A 6,000-nucleotide genomic window follows, 5' to 3' on the forward strand; every position below is an offset into this window, starting at 1 on the left:
AAATACACCAATTGTGCAAAACATACATGCAGAAATCAACCTGGAAATGAAGGTGTGAATGGTCATCAGGACAACAAACAGTGCACTAAATACACACGTGACTTGAACACACCGACAAGTCAAGAACACCTAAGTGCGAATCCAAATCTCCAGAAGGTTATACCATCATAAGATTTGGAAGGATTGTCAAGCCACCAAATATGTCATTTAGACTCTTAACTTTTTTCAATTACTGTTTCTATTTTAATACATTTGCGGCTACCCTAATGTAGATGTACTTTCACTCTGTGAGTAATTTTTATCTTGGGTGGGGGGGGTGGGTTTAAAAAGTAATGTGTGATTTTTGCTTCAAGACCTGATTTGTTTTAAAGAGCTGGATGTGCTCATGTGCCAAGGACTAGAATAAAATTACATGATTAACTGTTGCCCAGCCAAAAGCAAACTAGAATCAGAATCCATACAATTATCTACAACTGCAGTTACAGTAGTCTTATTGAGATTTTCAAGTAAATGGAATCCATGTGACTTAATCTGCATTGTAGATTAATAATACAACAGCTTCAATCACCACCCTCAACACCCCTTCTCCTTCCAACACAGTATCTTGTGCAAATGCAAGAGATACAAAACTTACCCTTCTCATTGTCCAAGCCTCCTTGCAATCCATCAAAATACCAATTTACGCACTGTATATGTTTTTTTTCTGTTTAGTACTCTGTATTTTCCTTTCTTACTCTCTACTGGGGAGACCAAACCTAGATTGGGTGACTGCTTTGTGGAATATATCCATTCAGGCCAGAAGCATGACCTCAGATTCCAGATTGCCTGTAATTTTCATTCTCCACTGTTCTTCCAGTTTGAACTCTGTCCTTAGCCTCCGACAGTGATCCAATGAAGGTGAATGTAAGCTCGAGGAACAACATGCATCTTTTGATTGGGTACTTTGCAGCCTTTCGGTGTTCAAAAATTTTAACTCATAACTACTGTTTTCATTTTTCTCCAATGTAATTGGGGATTATTCGACTTTCCTATTCACACCTACTGTAAGTCCATCATTTGTTTCCTTACACGCATTTCATTTTTACTTGCACCATCATCCTTTTTTGTCGTTTTTTTGTCGTTTACTCCCGCCTTCCACCTTTCACAGGCTTTTCCTTTTGTGTAAGCCCCCTCCCACTTTTCTTGTCTCTGTACAGGTACTTGTTATTTGCTTAAAACCTGTTACTTCTGAATTCTTCCCCAGTTAAAGGTCACTAACCTGAAACGCTTCTCTCTGATTTTTTTTCGTTTCTCAAAAGATGGTGCAAGACTTGCTGAGTATTTCCTTGTATTGTTTCAGGTTTTCAAATTATTAACATCTATGCTGTTGGGGACTGTTCAATGTTATAGATATTAGAAAATTTATGGGCGAGGGAATTCAGGTTAAATTTTGAATGTAAAATAGTAACCGAGCTGACTGAAAGGAATTCAGGTTACGAATCGCAACTCATTGGCGTTAAGCCGCTCTTGTCTGGGAGGAGCTTTTTTTTGATACTCGTTGTGTTTGGAGGAGTGAAGGAGTGAAAGAGCTGAACCGTGTATGTAAATACATTCCTTTTTTTTTTGTCTGTTTTGTATCCGTTTTGATTTTTACTCTTGATTATTCCGACAATTTAAATATTCAGAATGAAGGTTTAATTTAGTTTTCGTGTGTACGCCGTTGTTTCATGTAGCACAAAGTTAAGGCCTAGAAATCCCGTAACAGCCTTCGAATCTCTCGACTAGCTTGTGACTGATATACGGTGTAATGTACAGTAAAATGATCGTTAAATCAGAATTTTACGAGCATTGTTTTTGAAATTTCATAGATCATTCATCCATTTGCAGCACTAAGGAATCAATATTTACTTCTGATGAAACTTGAATAGACTCTTGTTTTCTGCCGAAATGCTTCTTTCGCGTACAAAGTGGACAAGTAAGAGGTTGAAAGAACACAGCAAGCCAGGTAGTATGTACTCCACCTCCTGATGCTGTCTGGCTTGCTGTGTTCTTCCATCTCCTGCTTGTCTACTTTGGATTCCAGCGTTTGCAGTTTTTTTTTGTCGTTTTTTGAGTACAAAAGCTTATACTTCTAAATTGCCTTGAGCATAACAAAATGGGAGAAAGTGAGGTCTGCAGATGCTGGAGATCAAAGTTGAAACTTTATTGCTGGAACAGCACAGCAGGTCAGGCAGCATCCAGGGAACAGGAGATTCGACGTTTCGGGCACAGGCCCTTCTTCAGGAAGGCCCAAAATGGCCCAAGGGATTTCATGGGGAGGAGATGGAGCCCTCAGCGGAGTTAAGGCTACTTGAAGAATATTTTGAGGGCAGAGAACGATGTAGCAAGGTGGAGGCACTTTAGGAATTCAAGAATACTTGTCAGCTGAAGACCCATTGCAAAGGTTGCAGCGGATGTGATGTACATGTAGTTCAGGTTTAAAAATTGTAAAGTGAATTGTAAAGTAAAATTGGAAACCTAGAAATAGAGAAAATTTTAGAATTAAGCTGGCAGTTAGGCTATGGAGAGATTTGTAGATGAGAATTTTTGAAATTGACGTACCATGATTAGCCAACAGAAATATATGAAGCCTGAGGTGAATGGGGCAAGTTAGAGTTTCATGCTGGTTTGAATGCGATGGAATTGTGAGGCATGTGCAGATTGTATTGAAGTCAAGCCTGGAAGTGATAAACACGAGGGGAGTTCAGCTTTTTGCAGCGAAAGCAATATGAAGTTTGATTAGATTCTATACAATGTGGAAACTGGCCATTCGGCCCAACAAGTCCACACCAACCCTTCAAACAGCAACCCACCCAGACCCATCTCCCTCTGACTAATGCACCTAACACAATGGGCAATTTAGCATGGCCAATTCGCCTGACCTGCACATGTTTGGATTGTGGGAGAAAACCCACACAAACATGGGGAGGATGTGCAAACTCCACAAGGACAGTCGCCTGAGGCGAGAATTGAACCTAGGTCCCTGTTGCTGTGAGGCTGCAGTGCTAACCACTGAGCCACCCTAAGGAGTTTGTAACTCTTTATAGTTCAATAGGGTAGTTAGATTACAGCGTTGGCTTCAGTCTGTGTAGTAAAATGCAGTTTAGGGTGTGGAATTTCAGATGGAAATTGAACAGAGTGCCATTAGTCTTGATAGTGTTTGGTTTATCCACAATTTAATATCCAGCAAGCTGTTTCATAAAGCAGAGTTGAAAGTATAAAGTTCCCTATCATCATTCTAGAAAAGTTGACCCCGTGCTTCATGAATTTGTTATTTTTAAAGTATTATATTTTAGAGTATAGTACTCAAAATACTGTATAACTCTGAAAATTGTCTTGATGGAAGACCCTGATGTTACTTCAACAATGTTAAATGAAGCAAATCAGCTTTCCAGAATTTGATGGTGACCTGGAAAAGCAAGAAAAGTAGTGAGAAGGAAACTGATCCTGAATATTGGTTTCTGAGATGCTATTATACAATTTTGAAAATGTGCTTAAGCATAGAGGTTACAAATCCTTTTGTATAGCTGAGCTATCTGACATGTACTAATTGATGTCACTAGTGGAATTGCCCCAGTACGAATTAGAGTTAAAAGGCAAGCTCAGTCCCCAATTAACATCCTGAAATTGATAAATGAAAAATTCATAACAATAGTGTAACAAGTTTTTTGCAAACTATATTTTCTTTCCCAGTCTTATACTAATTCTTTCCTGAAAATAGTGGTTCACCTGGATGCACCTCCTCAGCTGCCACGAAATCGCCAGTGTCTCACCCAAGTAGATAGTCCACATTTGTGAGCCTGACCAGTGAGTTCCAGAAGGTTATTTAATCATGAGGATCATTGCAGCCTACCTGATCCTCTTTGTATCTAGTGTCCATATAGGTATATTTCAATCTATTAATTGAATCAGCTACACATTGTCATCACTCTGGTGCCTGTGATAATATCAGCCTTTTTGCAAACCTGGATCATGTGTGGCTGGTCTGTTATTCATGATATTCTGGGTAGCTTGTGTACCTGATAGCAGGAATCACTTTGCCATGACTGCTGAGGATGGAAATGTTTTATATTTTTTTCACTGTCTTCCGCTCCTTGCTCCTAAACTAGTGGATTAATGTTTGCTTGGATGTCCGCAATCCAAATATTTCTGAATTTAAGCACTTTAGCAATAAATTTAAGCATCTGGGTCTCCGCTGATGCTCTGATGTAACTGTTTGCTAAGCGGTATGTGACAGTGGTTTGCTTTCCACTTTTTATGCTCCGTCCCACTCTGAGGAATATTCTGACTTTTTGTTTGATGATGTGACTGAGTTCAGAAAACTGAACATTTTGATCAGTTACGGGAGTGAGCCTGCATTCTACTACTCCATAGCACAATACATTACCATACATGGTTCGTGAACCAATTTGTAGTTCATTGCATTCACTTTCTGAGGTCATTGAGTACTATCCTTACTACTGTAATTAGGATACAGCTAGCTCAGCACAGACCAAGGACCACATTCAAATTTTTGCTGATCTGTATGACGTTGGTTTAAAATTCTTGAACATTGGACAAGCCCTAAGTCTTTCCAATAATTCTGCTTTTTCTCAAATTCCACATCAGTTTATTCTGGTGTGATATGTATTTGCTTTATATGGCATCTTACAATTATGCCTCCCTACAGTAATTAACTATCAGATTACTTAGCAGATGCATAAAATACAAAATAAAAGTTAAAGGTGCTGTATCCTTGATTTTAAAAAAAAGAAACCTCTTGGTACTTAGTTGTTCAGCATAGTGTTACTGCCAATTTATGATATTTTATTGGTGGCAATGTGGAAGATGAGCAGCTAGGCAAAGGCTGCAAACTGGTTACCCTACCACCTTTTGAATGTGTGGCTGGTCTGCTGTTCATGGTATTCTGGGTAGGAGCTATCTGAATGAATATGATTAACTTTTTTTAAAATTACGGTATTGTAAGGTACATTTGCTTCTAGGATTTTTGTCTCTTTTTATAGTAAAGTACATCTGTCCTAAATTTAGTTAGGTTATGCAAATTGCAGGGTGGTTATATATATATTAATATCCCTTGCTTATGATGCAGTTTTATTTTAAAAAGTTACTTTCTACGCTTTCATTGATTACAAATCTCGCAGCTTGCTGTTTAACTATAGATTGAGCAGAAAGCATCAAACATCAGTACAAATTTGTTTTTTTCACTTTCTGTCTTTTTCCATGTTGTTTTAATAACTGTCTGCCAGTCGTTGGATTGAATGTACAGCCTTACATATCTGGCATCACACCAGTACTGAATCTCCTATAGCTTTGTGTGGTAGTTAAAAAATCTCTATGGCTTGATGAAGAATACCACTTAATTATGAAGTAGCAGAGTGAGACTGCTAGTCCTCACCTGTTGTTCAAATGTTTGATTCACCTTCCATTTCCAAGGTACTCTGAGGTAGGCTGGACACCTTTCAGGGCCAAATGTGGCAACCATTGCATCTTCGATGAGTTTGTGTGATATATAGCAAGTGATGATTTTATCAGGTTATGCATTAGTTTAGATGCATCATATCTTGGTGTTAAGCTTACATGGTGTACATCATACAGACCAATATCCTTGCTAAATGTAGATTTTAAAATCCTCTCTAAAACGTTAGCACTGAGATTAGAAAGGATACTGCCACATATTATAAAGGAGGATCAGACGGGGTTTATTAAGGGCCGTAGATCATCCAATAATGTTAGAAGGGCTCTGAATATGATTCAAGCTTGTCATCAGGGAAAGATACCAGGAGTAGTGGTTTCATTAGACGCAGAAAAGGCATTTGATAGGGTCGAATGGTCATATTTGTTTTACACATTGGAGAGGTTTGGCGTTGGACAGGTGTTTACCAAATGGATCTCAACATTGTATAGTGATCCCAAAGCAGTTGTGGTTACCAATGGATTAGGCACGGATAGCTTCAGTGTGGGTAGGGGCTGCCGTCAGGAATG

The 6,000-nt window shown here is 38.7% G+C and overlaps 2 protein-coding genes across 9 annotated transcripts in view; one reads left to right on the forward strand and one right to left on the reverse strand.

Moving 5' to 3' along the window:
- LOC122543347 (zinc finger CCCH domain-containing protein 10-like) overlaps window positions 1–894 on the reverse strand; it is a 150,430-nt gene extending 149,536 nt beyond the window's left edge. For both annotated transcript variants that reach the window (XM_043681910.1, XM_043681908.1), the window contains exon 1: window positions 635–894. The gene's annotated coding sequence lies outside the window, so the exon portion shown is untranslated. The remainder of the gene's footprint in view (window positions 1–634) is intronic.
- A 26-nt stretch (window positions 895–920) lies between these two features.
- Window positions 921–6,000, forward strand: part of LOC122543348 (zinc finger CCCH domain-containing protein 10-like) — a 20,295-nt gene continuing 15,215 nt past the window's right edge. For 2 of the 7 annotated variants that reach the window (XM_043681930.1, XM_043681931.1), the window contains exon 1: window positions 1,096–1,196. The gene's annotated coding sequence lies outside the window, so the exon portion shown is untranslated. Of the gene's footprint in view, window positions 939–959; window positions 1,044–1,095; window positions 1,197–1,228; window positions 1,578–6,000 lie in introns of those variants that run through there. The other 5 variants (XM_043681933.1, XM_043681932.1, XM_043681929.1 and 2 more) reach the window with 5 other exon arrangements.

The sequence above is a fragment of the Chiloscyllium plagiosum genome, chromosome 43 (assembly GCF_004010195.1).
Source record: "Chiloscyllium plagiosum isolate BGI_BamShark_2017 chromosome 43, ASM401019v2, whole genome shotgun sequence".
In the NCBI taxonomy this organism is placed as follows: Eukaryota; Metazoa; Chordata; class Chondrichthyes; order Orectolobiformes; family Hemiscylliidae; genus Chiloscyllium; species Chiloscyllium plagiosum.